The sequence below is a fragment of the Hemicordylus capensis genome, chromosome 9 (genome assembly GCF_027244095.1).
Source record: "Hemicordylus capensis ecotype Gifberg chromosome 9, rHemCap1.1.pri, whole genome shotgun sequence".
NCBI classification, from domain to species: Eukaryota; Metazoa; Chordata; class Lepidosauria; order Squamata; family Cordylidae; genus Hemicordylus; species Hemicordylus capensis.
In genome coordinates, this window is record NC_069665.1 from 27,014,026 (window position 1) to 27,031,224 (window position 17,199).

Genomic DNA, 17,199 nt, shown 5'->3' on the forward strand with positions numbered 1-17,199 from the left:
AGGCACCCCACAGGCACAGAGCAGAAATGGACTTCTGGTTTAGTGCTGGAGAGAGAACCGAATTGAAGTTGACATGGCTTATAGACTGTAACAACCTAGAGATGAAAATGGGACCCTTCTTAGGAAAAAAGACGGAGAGCCTGGATGGGGTAACAATGAAGGAACTTTGTGGAGCCATATGAGGGGTGACTTGATGAAAAGATATTAGAAAAGAACACTTTACTCCATGCAATCACTCCATCCCATCCAAGCACATGGGGAGCTACTGAACTTTTTTATTTTTGACAGAGCACCAGACTGTGAATAATTTGAAGAGCAAAGTCCTGAAAATTGCCAATGAAGCAATCGCTGAAAGAGAGAGAATGGGGGGAAAGAAAGAAGAGATGAGACATTTTTTTACAGTGAAGTTGCACCATGGGAGGTGGTCCCAACTCTCTCTCTTTGTGATATAGCTCGTCTGCTGTTCAAAAGCCAAAAATGCCGAACCATTTTTGTGATTTGCTGGAGCATGAAGTTATTCCAAAAACCCTAGCATTGCTTTATCGGTAAAATGGTACCACTGTAGTCTGCATGCCCTGTGGGAACTAAACTGAATAATATGTCTCTTGCTCCTGGTTAGATTTGTCACTGCGTTTCATCCCTTCTTTCCAAACTGAAATTGGAAGCTCCATGGGATGGAAACTGGTACTAAGGTACAGCATAAGGGTACAGCTCTTTCACTGAAGCTAAGTAGGCCTGAATCAGCTCAATCCCTGAATGGGAGACTACCTGTGAACCACTTCTATGCTGTCTTGCGTTCCATAATGGAGGCAAGTTGGAATATAGATAGATGAATTAAAAACAAGTGGTTTTCTTGCTCCAGAGGACCATGAACTCACCGTAACTCTAGTCTCTGTTAGGATTGCCAAAGACAAGCTTGAAAAAATGCAGAGCAATCATTAAATTCAGAGCCATAGTGAGAGTTCTCACCTGCTAAACTGCTAACTGGACAGAGAGGCCCCCTTTTAATGTGGTGATTCTCTTTATTTAGCAGAGGGAGAGCAACTGGCCTTCTCCAACCCCAGCACAGCATCCCTCCAGTTTCTGTTGTCTCAGCCACAGCAGCCAATAGCCCGGAATTATGGGAATTGTAGGCCAACATCTGCAGGAGGGCCGAAGTTGAGCAGGCCTGATCTAGTTGCTCAGAGTCTTAAAAAATCAACTAGTTCCAATTAGTTGAACCCTTCCCGTCACCGCGGCCCTCTTGCCATTACACTGTGTTGCCGTTTTGCTTGGCATAATTGCTTTCAAATCATTCGTTCCAAGAGGATACCCTGGTGGTGTTCTTCCCCTTAATGTCGTCAGCTCAGGGAGCTAGACAGGAGCATGTCACTAAATGCCTTACAAATGCAAGCCAACAGCTGATGACAAGGACCAGCGTACCACATTAAAGAGAGGGAGGGAGGGAGGGGAGACGTCAGAAATGCCAGCTTTTATCCACCCATGACAAAGATGCCAATTGCTCCTGCCTTGTGAAAAATATATCTAGGATGCCCAACACAAACACTCCAGCTTCAGATAGCTCAGCATATATCCATCCGCTCCAGAAAGAGATTTCCTGATTATTTGCAGCAGATAAAAGGTCTAAAGGAAAACATCATTCGTAAAGGTAAAGGGAAGAGAGAGCAAGACATCGGAAAAGGCCAAAGAGGCAGTAATACAGAGAAAGCTTTCAGATTCTGGCTTGGGCACAGTTGTCAGAAACCACTCCTTCCAAAGACTGCTTTCCGATTAAGCAGTCATCTGTATATCCTCCAAATCCTTCACTTTTCTCCGGGAGGAGGGTGAGCAGGGCGACTCTAGAATGACTCGTTTACGGGCACAAAGGAGCAACAAAGGACATTATTAGGGGAACAGGGATCTTGCTGTACATTAAAGCCATTCACATGACCTTCTGCTGTGGTCTGCAAAGGGCTGGTGGAAGGGGGGAAGGCAAGAGAGCACCTATCTCCCTGCAAGAGTGGTGATCCCAGCTGGTGCTTTTGTGAGCCATGCTGTGTTCTGGAGGCCTCCAGATATCCCACAATACACCACATGACAAACATGGTGCATGGACGGATTCTGCTGGGAGCCAGGTGCTCTAGGCACCCAGTTCTGTGTCGACCCGGGCTGCGTGCAACCTGAGCATTCACACGACCATGTACCTGGGTAAAAAGGGTGCTGTTTAAGCCAAGTGAAGGGTCGGGCTACCTGGGGAGGCAGCACCAGGATTGGACTCGATCCCGTTGCTTCACCTGAGCAGCCCTACCCAGATAAAAGCACCCAGGTAGAGCGGCCCAAATACTTGCAGAGGCAAGGTCATTAATGTTAGTTTATTTACCTTACTGATGAAGCTTGCATGCCAGTTTCAGCCCTATTCAGGAAATGGTTCTTCTCCCCTACCAAAAGAAGCATTATGGATTGGGCCAAACCTTTTCAAAAAAACAGATCAGATTCCTCTTAGAAAACACTAAGTTGTGTGAAGGGGGTTTAAATGAGAGAAGATGTTAAGCGCATTATTTTTAAAGAATAGCAAAGCCTGATTAAAGACATTCAGTCTGGTTCCGGGAACAGAGATTGCTTTCACACCTCACTAACTTTACTGTTCTGTTGAAATGCTATGACCACCAAGATCATTGACTGTGAGGACTTGGAGATGTCGGGAAAGTTTCCTCCTCAGAGAGCTACAACGAGGGCCCAATTCCTACATTTATTCTGAATGTAGTAAATGATGTAGTGTCATGACACGTTCCGGAAGAACAGCCAGTGTGGTGTAGTGATTACAGCAGGCCTGCTCAACTTAGGCCCTTTTGACTTCAACTACCATAATCCCCAGCCACAGTGGCCAATTGCCAGGGATTATGGGAGTTGTAGGCCAACATCTGTAGTAGGGTCAAAGTTGAGCAGCCATGGGTTAGAGTGATGGACTAGGACAGGGAGACCAAATCCTCCTTCAGCCATGAAACTCACTGGGTGACTCTGGGCCAGTCACTTATTTTTCAGTCTAGCCTACCTCACAGGGTTGTTGTGAGGATAAACACTGCTCTGGGCTCCTCAGAGTAAGAGCAGGATATACACGTAAAAGTAAAAATAAATAAAATAAATAGGAAGTTGCCTTATACCGAGTCAGGCCATTGGTCCATCTAGCTCAGCATTATCTACACAGACTGGCAGTGGCTCTCCAAGGTTCCAGGCAGGAGTCTCTCCCAGCCCTACCTGGAGATGCTGCCAGGGATTGCACCTGGGACCTTCTGCATGCAATACAGATGCTCTACCACTGAGCTATGTGACTGTCCAGGATTTCAGGCAGGAGTCTCTCTCGGCCCTACCTGCAGATTTCCCAGACAGGGTGAGAGGCTTTACTGCAAACTCAAAGTTGTCCCAAAAAACTGACGCAAAATTTTTTTTTTACCCCGGATATAAATTGGGCTACACTTTAATGCGTAATGAAAAACCCGAATCGTGTGTGAAGCGCTCACCGATCACTCGCAGGGACTACAGGGCAAATCCCCCTCCATTCTGGAGGAGATAAGAGCAAAAGGGCATTAAAAGCCCTGTGTGAAAAACGCCCTGGAGATGCCAAGGAGTGAATCTGGCTTTATGTGGGTTTGGCGCGGGGCCAGTCAGAGTTGGGAAGAAACGCCTGAGTTCACATGATATCCTCCGTGGGAGTGAGCACACACCACAGGAATCCATAGCTCACCGGTTCGCTCACATTACATTGATCGTTTGAACTGGACTGTGTGATTCTAGCGCTGGGTAGCAGATCTGCGGTCTTGCAGGTGTGCTCCCTTTTGGTTCCCCTTGCCTCTGACCGAGTCATGCTCCTCTAGGGTCTAATCTCTGCTCAAGAAAGTGCACAACATTTGTTTGCTTTCGGATGAGGGGGAAACGGTTTCTTGGCTCTCTTACTGCCCGGTATCATTGCAGCCCACCTACCGCTTAACTGGCATCAGCACCAGTGCTTAAACTTTGTAGAAGAAAGGAGAGCAGGTTTCTAACAATGCTTCGATTCCCCCTCTGGTGAAGCAAGAATGACTCTAGGCACATCTTCAGGTGAGAGGGAGAGGCAAGCAAATTGGAAACAGCCGTGTGGATATGCAAAGGAGCACAGGTATAATTTCTGCTCCCAGCAAGAGGCTTTTAAAGGGATCTTAAATAAATGCCGTATATATGTTTACCACCATGGCAGCTGACATGCGTTTGTGAGTGCTGGACTCTGCGGGGATAAAATGAGAAGCAGTAGAGAGCTATTGAACACTATAAATTTTCACAGCAAGCTAGAAGAAAATTATTTAGCACTGGGTGGAAGCTCTAATTTCAGCAGATCTGGGAAATACAATGCTCTCTTGTCCAGTGTCGTGTTTGTTCTCACAGAGCCAAATTCACCCAGGGAGTAACGCCACGGCCATCGCTCTGTGGAAGCCAAAGGCAGAAACCAAAGGGAGGCAAGCAGTGTGCAATCTATCAGGAGTAATTATAGCAGGGAAAGAGAGAGTCATGTGCCCTTTCGGTCCTGTTCAGGACTGTTTCCAACCATCATCACCCAGCTTTTGCAAATTTAGCTCATTTAAAGGGCTTGCATTTCTTCTCCAATTCAGGGTGCAGCATAGATGTGGAATACTCACTTTTTCAAACTTCAGCAACTGGCAGGGATGGGGCCTTAGCTCAGAGGCAGAGCATCTGCTTTTCATGCAGAAGATCCCAGGTTCCATCCCCGGCAGCATCTCCAGGTAGGGCTGGGAAAGACCCCTGCCTGAAACCTTGGAAAACCACTGCCAGTTAGGGACGTGCAAAGAGGTTTGATGTCGAACAGGTTCGGCATCAAACTGGTTCAGTTCAATGGTCCGATATCGAGCTGGACCTACCCTCCCCTAAGTTAGGTTCACTATCGTACTGAAACCCACCCACCCCAGCCGTTGGGGGTGGGTGGGTTGTAAGGTTTTTTTTTAACAGAAGTTTTTTAAAGTTAAAAAATTTAAATTTCACTTACTGCCACCCCATCCAGGGCCTTAGATTCAACTGTGAGGGGAACTCCAGAAGTCTCCCCCCCACCACTGGCCTCCATTTATGTACAAATCACCCAATTCGGGCAGTCTTCAGCCCATTCCGGGCCTGCCCTCCATTGCGGCGGCCATTTTGGAGGCTGCCGCTCATGCCCAATGGGCCTCTGCATGGCTGGACATGATTTTAAAAAGAAACTCGCAGAAACCTCCCCCCCCAAAAAAAAAACCACCAACCTGAACTGAAGTGGGTGTTTATATAAGTGTAGAACAGCTAGCATGTTGACACATTTTGTGTCTTTTAAAAATGTTTGTTGGTTGGTTGGTTTGTTCGATTTCTATACCGCCCTTCTAAAAATGGCTCAAGGTGGTTTACACAGAGAAATAATAAATAGATAAGATGGATCCCTGTCCCTAAAGGGCTCACAATCTAAAAATGCATGCATGGGTGGATTAATGTAGGTTTGCTTTAAATATTGTTTAGCATTTTGTATACTATGTTCTGAGCCTGTGGAGATGGGAAAAGTGGGCATCTCTAAATAAAGTTCAGTTAAAATTTTTAGAGCTTATAAATATTCATGTTTTATATTAGTATCTATTGTGTGATGACATTAGCAGTCTGTATGTGTATCGAACATTTTATGTACGTTTATTTACTTAGATCATGTGTTATAACTTATCTTTTCCTATAGAGAATTTTTGAAATTATACCAATTGGAAATCAAGTACCTAGTTCCACATGATATTGCTACCTGGGGAATTACAAGGATTCCTTTATAATAATGCTACTGAAGAAGGCTCAGTATAGGCTGAAATGTGTATGACTACAGTTGACAAGGAAGAATTGACAAGTATATTCCCTATACGTGATTTGCAGTTGCTGTCCACTAAGATATGAAATTCATATTTTTACCTTATCCAAGGACACCTGGATTCCTCTTCAATTCACAATGAAGATGTTCAGAAGGTCAGCTTATGGAGGACTGATCTGCAAGTTGCTTGAATATTTATTTTGGGACCTCACTTGTAAGGTTGAACATAAATTCTCATTATACAAACTTGTTGTATACTCATGTTTTTCATAGTTACATTTCTTTACTTTTTAGTATACCTTTCTCACATGGAGGTGCCAAATGAGATTGTTGGATAAATGTTTCTCTGTCTTTTTATTCCATGGTACTTGGAGGTATTGTATTCTTCCATTTATAGACTTGATAGTTTTCCAAGTTCCATGCATACTTTTAAAGCATAACTTTTTAGGCTATTATATGGTGGAGGGTTCTTTTTGGGTCCATTCGGATTTTGGAATTGAACACTTCAGCTCTGAGTCCACAGGGATTAAATGAGGAACTTGATTTATTTGGCTATGCTTAAATGAAGGGTGTGATATTTCTTTAAGAAGTTTTTAGAGTTAATGAATTACAGCTGGGTTTATTGGCAAGAGTATAAGTTTGCTTCAGTTGGCAATGTTATAAGTTTGTGAGAAGGCAAAAGACTACTTTATGAGTTCACTTTGGAATACTATAAATATAAGTTGCCATGAGTATGATATCTTACTGGTGGTTTCATTTTCACCTTGTTTCAAAGGTATTTGTTCTGAAGTGGTTTTTCTACATTTTAAAATGCCATTTTAGCATTGCCCCTGTAGAAAGCCTCTTGTGGCTGAAAAGCATTGGGCTCCAAGAAATGCTTCAAAGCACCTTGAGAATTTCTCTCTTGCTCTGCTTCTTTGGTTGGGTGCTTCCTGTTTTCATCTGCTACAGCTATAAAATGGCCAGGGAGAACCAAACTGTGTTTTTGTCTATTTGTAAAACTACATTGTTGCATGGGTGTGACGCTGTGTTCTTCATGTCTCTGTGCTGGTCAAAGACTGTAATAAAGTCTAGCTAACCAAATGGCCACCTTTGCGATGGTCCTTTTGGGTATCTCCACCCAACCTGGACACCAGAGTCTTCTCTTCCTGTCTTTCCCTCTCCATCTACCTACCTGTTGACCCTGCTGGGAAATCTGCAGATTATCCTGCTCTTCTGCCTGCATGGCCATCTTCTTTGCACCCTAATGCATTCCTTCCTCAGCCACCTCATTGGCTGATGTCACGTTGGCTTCCACCACCATCCCCAAATTATTGGCAAATCTTATGCCTCAGAGCAAAACCATTTCCTACAGTGTATTTCTTCTTTATCTTGGGCAACACAGGCAGCTTCCTCCTAGCTTGCATGGCTTACAAGCACTACATGGCCATCTGCTGGCCCATTGCATGACACCATGGTGATTAACTTCAAGTGCCACCTTTTCCTGGTGTGGGGGTTCTGGATCGTTGCTGCTCTCCTCTCCTTGCTGTAGCCCCTTCTGACATCGCACCTTTCTTTCTGTGCTTCTGTGGTAGGGAGGTCCCCTACCTCTTCAGTCATGTCTACCCCCTTCTGGAGCTCCTGCTCTGACACCACACTCACCAAGACTCTGCCGCAGACAAGAGGTGTTCTGGATATTCTTGGCCCCTTACTTTCATCTCCTCTATGCACATCTTCTGGGCCATCATGAAAGTCCCATCTGTTGCTGGGAAGCACAAGGCTTTCTCCACCTGTGGCTCTTCACCTGGCTGTTGTGGTTTTGTTCTATGGCATCATCAGCTAGGGATGTGCACGAACCTGTTCAGAGGCCCTTTTACAGGCCTACAAACAGGTTCAAACATGGCAGGGGGTCTGAAGTTCGAAGCCGGGGGAGTGTCACTTTAAGGGTGGGGGAGGGTGCACTTACCCCTCCCCTCACCGGTGCTCAGTTTCCGTAAAAGCCTTTCGGGTGGTAGTGTACCTCCCTGCTGCCTCTTCCCCCTCTTTGGCTGGAAGTGGCCAGAAGTACCGGGTGCATGTTCCCGGTTCCATGCACATCCCTACGATCAGCTGCCTCTACTTCCAACCTGCCTCCACTTACACAGCCCAGAAAGGTAACATCATTTCTATTGTATGCAGTGGTGATTCCTATGCTGAACCCGTTCATTGACAGCCTGAAGAACCATGATATAAAGGCAACTATGGAGAGACTTCTGAGGAAGTCAGAACCTAGAGAAGAGATAATGAGGTTTCCATGGATTCACTAGTTAGGGATATCACACCTTTAGATACCTGCTGCAACAATATTGCACATATATAGAAAACGCAGATATAGAAATGTGATTTTCTGCAGTATCCCTAGAATCTGAGCCTTTTTTTTTTTTAAGAGCACGTTCCTAGTCTCTTTAGTGATCAATCTGGAAAGTATTGCTGCTTGTTTCAGCTCATATTTCTTGTCTGAATATACATGCAGATAAAATCTGATTTTATTTATATCTATAGCCCTATTCAGATGTTACTGTTTGTGTGTACGTGTTTGTACGCACACTTTTCTGTAGATGATTGTACATGGTTTCATTTAAAAGCTGAATCTGGGTACAGGCCCCTCAAACACAGGCTACAAATGAAATGTACCACTGTATGTGCATTAAACATAACCTGTGAATAGGGCTTAATGGTATCCATAATGTGCTTTCAAGGACACTGATTCCAAGTATGCTTACATGACATTCTAAGGTGCACAATTCCATTTTCTTGCAAGGAAACGGCACTAGCATTTTATGTTGTGTTGGTAATATCTTTTATTGACCGACCAATCAAACTTTATCAGTGGTGATCAATGGCCAGTTATGGAGAAGATGACATGTACCTGCCAAGGAGGGAACTGGGAACTTCTGCTCTTCCCAGAGCAGCTCCATTCCCTGAGGGGAATATCTTACAGTGTTCACACATCAAGTCTCCCATTCATATGCAACCAGGGTGGACCCTGCTTAGCTAAGGGGACAAGTCCTGCTTGCTACCACAAGACCAGGTCTACCACAAGCTTGCTCTACCATTCCATGTATGCTATGATTTTGTGAGGTTTTTTGTTGCTGAGGGATTGACAATTGTCCTTACACAGAAGTAATATAAACTTAATCTAAGAGAAATCTGTATTTTGTTAAATGACCCACAGCCCAGTACTCTGGAAGTGATAAAAGTGTGAGGTAAAGCATTGATGGGTTGAAAAGGAAGGAAAATTACACAAATAGAAAACTTCTTTCTCCCTCCACTCTTGCTCCACAGGAGATGATGATGATCTTATTTAATTTTGCTATCCCACCCTTCCTTGCAGGAGCTTGGATGGCTTCTGGGCAACAGCAGAATGTGGGGGTTCCTGCCTTCCAATAGCAGCTGTTCATGGTTGTTTTGCCAGACTATTGTGGTGAGAAATGGACAGTGTGGCTGGTCTCCTGTGCACGTGGTTTGGCGGTCATTGGACTGCTGCTTTGCTGTTGCTGAGTTGCTTTGAGATGAAATGCTCAGCTCTGCATTGTTGCAAGGCACAGCACACTCAGTCCTCATGGCTGGGAGTTGCTATGGGAGGGTGACGTGGCGGTCGTGGCTGTTGCTATGCTAGCAAAACAAGGAATCGTGTGTATGCGAAAGAGAAACTTATGCCAATCGTGTTTCAGCATGGGAAATGTCTGGCAGCAGTTCCATCCATATCCGTGGTTCTTTCTTGGACTGTGTGTGCTGACTTGGTGACCCCTGCTAAACTCAGCAAAGAGGCACCTTTTTAAAGCGGTGGTTCTCTTTATTGAGCAGGAGGAGAGCAACTGGCCCTATCCAGTCCCAGCACAGCATCCCTCCAGTGGCTGTTGCTGGTGTCTACCTTATGTTTCTTTCTTAGATTGTGAGCTCTTTGGGGACAGCCATTTTGTTTGTTTGTTTGTTTGTTTGTTTGTTTGTTTGTTTGTTTGTTTGAATGATTGTATATATCTATGTAAACCACTTTGGGAACTTCTGTTGAAAAGTGATATATAAATACTTGTCATATTCATATTTGTACACTGGCAGGCAGTTTCTTCCTAAGTTGTCATGGTGAAACTAGATGTGATGTCAAAAGCAGGGGCGGAGCCACCATTGAGCAAATGGGTTCGAAGAACCCGGGCCACCGCCAATCAGGGGCCGCACCTGGTGCCCCAGCCATGCCCCCTGTGTCTGATGTCAGACTCAGGGGGCGTATCTTTGCTTGCAAATGGGGCTATGCGGCCATGCAGACTGGCCTCATCAAATCCCCAGCACAGCATCCCTCCAGGGGCTGATGCTGGTGTCAATATTATGTTTCTTTTTTAAGATTGTGAGCCCTTTGGGGACAGCGAGCCATTTTATTTGTTTATATCTCTGTAAACTCTTTTGGGAACTTCTGTTTAAAAGCAGTATATAAATATTCACCGTACATGGTTTTCATTGTGTTTCAAACATGTGTGTGTATGCATGGCATGCCCTGTCCACCCATGGGAACAGCAGGGGAATCTAAATTTTTAAACACTATGCTGCAGGGCTCTGCCCACTTTGACCCCACCCCACTTTGGCTCCGCCCACCACACCTTCTGAAACCTCCTCCCATATGGGGAACACAATCCAATTCACTGAAGCTGAAGAACCCAGTGTAGCTCTAAAAACAACTGGTGCCAATGGGATGTGGCCACACCACACGGAGGCATCTCACAGTCTTCAGGAACCCCAAAGCATGAATAACACAATCGCAGATGTGACACCACATGGGGCACGAGTACTTCTTGTCGAAACCATCCTTAGTCTTTATTTAGATCAAGTGATGCAGTTTGTTACATTAAACTGATCAGTATAAATGGAGCAGAAGAACCAGGAGTCAAATAGCAGCTGGTAATGGATCTGCGAGGGGAGCATCGTTAACCCATTCCTGCAGTAATAACATGTTCTGTCCCTTGACATCTGAAGATTATTGCTAGTTCTGAGCTCCGACAAAGTAGCTTTGCACTAATCCATAGCTAAATCCTCAATCCAAACTATAAACTTTGTTCTCCCTTTGATGTATTCTCTCACCCTAGGATTGTTAATGGAGGTCAGGCACCCCATTCAGAAAAGGAAGGATTCTCACTCTTTAAGAACCCCATTGAACTTTGTGGGAATTTTTTTAAAAATGTGGTCAAATCTCCTTCCGGCATTAGGGGGAAAAATGATCACGTTGGCCGGGCCCCTCTCTTTTGCCTAATAGAAGGCCCTGTTGCTCTAAAATGCAGAAATTAACAGTTACAGCTCCCCCGTCAGATTCTCAGTGCAGATTTTATTTATTTAAGTCGGCGTCCCATGCTTCTCGACATAGAATCAAAGCAGCTTGAAACCCTAGAAGAAAAACATGTTCTTAAATAGTGAAATTTTCAAGAGCCAAGTGCTGAATGTAGGAAGAGCTAATGAGGTGGCCACAGAAGCACACACCAAGCAGCACACCAGATGTGTGGCTAACCAGCTCCTCCACCCCCACCTTGCCAGGTAATCGGGGGGGGGGGGCAAATTCGGATAACACTTTGTCTCTATGATAAAGCAGACTTCAGCTCATACCGCCATAAATGGAAGCTCATTGGTGGTCTCAGTGCATTGTCTAAGGGCACATGATACAACCAGCTTGCTGAAGCTAAGCAGGTCTTGGCATGGGCACTGCCTGGATGGGGGGCCCATGCCATGTATGCCACCTTTAGGGATGTGGCTGGAGCTCAGTGACAGAGAATCTGCTTTGCATGCAGAAGGTCCCAGGTTCAATCCCTGGCAGCATCTCCAGGAAGGGCTGGGAAAGACTCCTGCCTGAAACCTTGGAGAAGCGCTGCCAGTCAGAGCTGACAATAATGAGTTAAATGGACTGATGGACTGACTCGGTATAAACTAGCTCCTTATGTTGGTGATGAGGGTACAGCTCTGTGGTAGAGCATTTGCGTGCAAGCTGAAGGTCCCTGGTTCAATCCCTGGCAGCATCTCCACGTAGAGCTGGGAAAGGCTCCTGCCTGAAACCTTGGAGAAGCTGCTGCCAGTCAGTGTAGACAATCCTGAGTTAGGTGGACTGATGGTCTGGCTCGAGAAGGCAGCGTCCTATGTGGCTAGGAGTTTCACCAGACTTTTTGTTGCACATTTCCCCTACACCAGCCTAGCATGACTGCCCCTCTGGGATTTGGATGAAATTTTATACCCCTTTCAAAAGGGGTTCTCCAGCTTGGGTCCCAGATGTTAGCCATTGTGGCCACTGTAGCTGAGGATGATGGATACTGTAATCCAAGAACAGATGGGGGCCCTGGCCTTAAAGCCAACTTGGCCTTCAAATGATTGCTTTTTCCCTTTTGACCTCCACAGATCAGATGTGACTTCTATGGAAGAGGGAAGAACTATGCTCACTTCCGATGCGCCGATTAACTTGAATGTGTGCTCTAGCTTGGCATATAATGACTCTGTTAGGTTTGCCATCTCTCTGCTCCTCTCAGCTAGGAAATGAAGACAATAGGTGCAGAGGTTAACATTGAAAATGTGCGTCTCAAGTCCAGAGTCAATCCAGTCAGAGATTAATCCAGTCTTAATAATAGCATCATGTTCTCTCCTAAGTCTCATTCCTGATGCCAGGCATTAATAACCATGCAGTTGTTCTCTCCTTAATTAATGAATGCTGCATGAATTCTCCCTGCAACGCATGGCATTCTCGTCGCGGATTATTAACGTCCTGCTTCTATGCAGGGCGGCTGGATACAAAGAGGGAGTGGGCTCCTTGGAGGTGCTGAACTGGTCTGCCCATGCAACAAAGCAAAGGAGAATTAAAGTAGGAAAGGACACTTTTAAGTGTTCCTCCAAATAAAAATGCCTCCCTGCCAGCAGAGAACAGCAGGGTGCAGGCTAGGCTTAGTGTGTGTATATTTGCTGTTTACAGGAAGATCTCATAGAGAGGAACATTAAGAAATGGTACCCTCAACATCCGCCTCACATTCAGAATCATCACTGGAAAATACAGCTGTGCTGCAGTGTCTCCTAACACCTAGGAAGCTGCCTTCTACTGAGTCAGACCATTGGTCCATCTAGGTCAGTCTACACAGGCTGGCAGCGGCTTCTCCAAGGTGGCAGGCAGGAGTCTCTCCCAGCCCTATCTTGGAGATGCTGCCAGGGAGGGAATTTGGAGCACATGGTCTAAGTACTAAAATGAATGATGGGGAATGCCCACTGAAAAGTCTGAATAGCCATGGAATGCATTGAATTTCCAAGTGGTCAATGGCCATTTGGAAATCCCATGCATTCCTATGGCCTGTTGGAAGGAGGGACATAGGAAGCTGCCGTATACTGAGTCAGACCCCTGGTTCATCTATCTCACGATTGTCTACACAGACTGGCAGCAGCTTCTCCAAGGTTACAGGCAGGAGCTTCTCTCAGCCCTTTCATGGAGATGCCATGGAGGGAACTTGGAACCTTCTGCAAGCAAGCATGTGAGTGTTCTATGGCCCCATCAAAGGGAGTTCACACATGTAGTCTCCATTCAGATGCCAACCAGGGCAGACCCTGCTTGGCAAAGGGGCTGATTGATGCTTGCTACCACAAGGCCCCCTCTCCTCCCTGCACCAGCTGTGCCACCTGAGGATTCTCCCATCCTGCTGTGCTGTTCAAGGCCCTTGGGAAGCAGGTGTTGGGCAGATGCCGTTTGTCGTGGAAAGATCGGGGAAAAAGAGAGTCCACCTTCCTAGCAAAACCTGCCTTGCCCAAAGCTGGGGCTGACCCAAAGTCTTGTGGCACCTGAGGTGCTGAATTCTGCCTTGCTCCATGACCAGAGGCCAGCCCCCGTTGGAAACCAAGCTTTGCAATCTGTGAAAGTGGTGCTGAGGATAGGAAGAAGGCAGGGGCAGCACAGAAAATAGCTGGGAAGGGGCACACAAGGGGCAAAGTACACTTTTGAGTGGCTGAGCTGCCCTACATATTTTCTGAAACAGAAATGGGGCAGTGGGGGGACCCACTTTTGGGGGGGTGCTTGCCCCCCATGCCCCACCCCAAGCTGTCCACGGAAGGAAGGAAGGTTGCCAGTAGCCTCTTCTTCTCTCCTCATGCTTCTTGCCAGCTTTGCATGTAATGTAAGGCACAGAATGGCCACTGGCTGCCCTGCTGACGCCACAAAAACCTGCTGCCTGAGGCAACAGTGTCTCCTTGCCTCACAAAAGGGCCACCTCTTTCCAAAGCCACTGGTCTAACAAATGAGGCACTCAGTGGCAGGGGGAGCAACAGCAGGAGAGTGGGTATGCCTTTGTCTCCTGCTTGGGGGCTTCCCAGAGGCATCTGGTGGGCCACAGTGGGGAGACAGGATGCTGGACTAGATAGACCTTGGGCCAGATCCAGCAGGGCTGTTCTTGCGTTAATCTCAGATTTATGTTAATCTTGGCCTTGTTGGTTTCCAACTTTGGATGCCCAGATGTTGTTGGGCTACAACTCCCATCATCTCAAAGCACAAAGATGCTTTTGTATCTTCTTGGCCACATCCCATTTGTGGCCAAGAAGAAGAGACAAGGGCAAAAGGTGGGGGAATAAAGACCCCCTGCTAACTGAGCCAAAAGGCACCTTTTTAAAGTGGGGATTCTCTTTATTTAGCAGGAGGAGAGCAACTGGCCCTCTCCAACCCCAGCACAGCATCCCTCCAGTGGCTGTTGCTGGTATCTGTCTTATGTCCCTTTTTTTAAGATTGTGAGCCCTTTGGGGACAGGAAACCACTTTATTTATTTATTTCTATGTAAACCACTTTGGAAACTTTGCTATTTGAAAAGTGGTATATAAATAGTCACGGACGGATCGGATGAAAGGCCGACGTTGAGAGGCTTCTTCGTTCTCTGGTTGCTGCGTTCACAATTTCATTTCCCTGGGCCCTTCTCTCTCAGCCTGCGGAGATCACGTTTGTAGGGAGCAATTTGTCATGCAAACTTGTGCTTTCCGACGCCACTGCTGATGATGAAATATCACGGTGTCCTTCAGCTATTCCCATTTAGCTATGGTTCTCTGCTCTCTTCCCAAGCCACCCGAAGCTGCAAATAAATAGGAGTCCGTCTTCCTAGCCAGGCTATGGGAGGCAGAATGGCGACAGCCCATTTTGTCACATTGGCCCAGGAAAGAGGCTCACGAAAGCTTTATTAACAGGCTCATTAGTACAGCCTGATTTACTTGTGCCGACGTTACTCTTTTAGCACTTTCCAGGAGCATCAGTTGCAGGGCTAATGAATTTGCTCCGATTTGCATGCTAATGAAGCCTCTGCCACTGCCCGGGATCTGCTCTTCAAAATTGAACTTTGCTGTCACTTGCGGAATATTAATAGAAATGAAAAGAAGGGAGAGAAAATCTCTAGGTCCAAGAAGACCAGTCACCATCCAAAGCCAGTGCGGAGACTGCGCTCCATATATCATCAGAATCCAACTCTCAGCTTCTTTAGCGGCATATGGCATTTAACCAAATTAAAGATGTCATATCTAGAAATTTTCTATTACACTAGCTGGCTGGAGACTAAGTGAATAATTAACTTTTTTAAAGGACTTGAAAATTCTCAAAAAGAAATCCCATTCCAATTTTGATAGCCAGCCAGCCAGGGGAAAATGTCAGGTCTGATCGGAGAAGACCCAACAGTCAAATTTTTGGGAGGGCCTACATGCCCACCAAACCCTCATTCACTTGAATGACATCAGCTTGGAAGGCTTTAAAAGGGGCTTAGACAAATTCACAGAGGACAGGTCTATCAGTGGCTACTAGTCTTGTTGGCTATAGGCTACCTCCAACTTCAGAGGCAGGATAAATGTAATAATAATAATAATAATAATAATAATAATAATAATAATAATAATAATAAATAATACCACTTGGCTGTGTTTCGCTCTGCTGACCACTCTTGCTTCCAGGCCCTAGATTGGCTCCCTCGCCGCATCTGATCTGCACAGCCCTCCTCGATACCACCTGGAGCTGGCTTCACGAGAACAGATGCCCTTGAGATCTATCCCTGCTACCTAACTCCCTTGATTCTCCACTGCTACCTGTTGCTCCCTGGTCCACCCCCAAGGAAAGAGGTCCTTCGGTATGGTTGTTTCCATACAGAATCCCTTTTCAGTGGAATGCATTGCAAATACACATCGCCTCCCTCATGTCAGTGAAACAATATTTATGAGCACCCTGCTCTTTAAATAGCTGGAACCTTAATAGATGGTGATAACAAAATTTCCAGACTAATCCATCATCTAATCAAAACTATCTGTAGCATGTGTTATTATCTAGCATGGTTGTGCTCAGGAAGCGCTTTGGAATTAGAAGAACGGGATTAAATACTGTGCAATTTCGAAGGCTGTGGGAGCAAGCGTAATAATGACTAGCAGAGTAAATTAGCCTAAAACAGTGCCTTGAAATTATAGACCAGAGGCCTTGCTTTTTTGAATAAAATAAAATAAAATAAAAGGCAGGCTTGAGAGCTGTATATGCTGTATTTAAATTAATTTACATGCTACACTAAAGACTTGAGTTATTCGCTGCTCTGAGCAGATTAAGTGCACAGAATCATTTTGCTTCTCGAGGTGGACAGGGGATGTTTTGATAGGAATTTATTCCATTTGGATAGGGCATAGAATAAAAAGGAGTATTTCACACACTTTCTTAAATGCTTATATGGGTGGTTCCCAACCACTATTCCTTCTTAGAGGGATCCCCAGATGCTGTTGACTACAACTCCCAGAATCCCCAAGAAAAAGCCACTGAAGCTGCGGATTCTGGGAGTTGTAGTCAACAACATCTGGGAATCCCTCTAAGAGGGAACAGTGTTCCCAACCAGGGTTCCTCAAGATGTTTCTGAACTACAACTCCCATCATTCCCAGCTACAATTTATCATAGCTGGGGGTGATGGGAGTTGTAGTTCAGCAACATCTGGAGGAACCCTGGTTGGGAACCACTGGCTTATATGAAGCATCTTACTCTCTATTCAATTGTGAGCATTGGTGATACAGAGGTTAGCATAGCTGCCTCCCAAGCAGCTGACCCGGGTTCGATTCCAGGCCAATGCAGCTGGTAACATTTGAGAACCAGTGTGGCGTGGTTTTTATTTATTTATTTATTTACATTTTATATCCCGCTCTTCCTCCAAGGAGCCCAGAGCGGTGTACTACATACTTAAGAACCAGGATTTCACTATGTGTCTATGAGAACCCCTCCCTCACTCATTAGGCCTGTACCTGGCCTTAGAAAATGGTGCAACAACAAAAGCAAGCTTCCTAGACATGCCACTGTATCTTGAGCCTTACAGAGGCCGCATTCACACTTATTGCAGAACCGCAGTTGAATAGGCCTGCA

The 17,199-nt window shown here is 45.7% G+C and overlaps 1 non-coding gene across 1 annotated transcript; it reads left to right on the forward strand.

Moving 5' to 3' along the window:
• Positions 1 to 16,841: 16,841 nt before the first annotated feature.
• Positions 16,842 to 16,913, forward strand: TRNAG-CCC (transfer RNA glycine (anticodon CCC)). The gene has a single exon. It is a non-coding gene; the product is annotated as a tRNA-Gly (tRNA).
• The last annotated feature ends 286 nt before the right edge of the window (positions 16,914 to 17,199 follow it).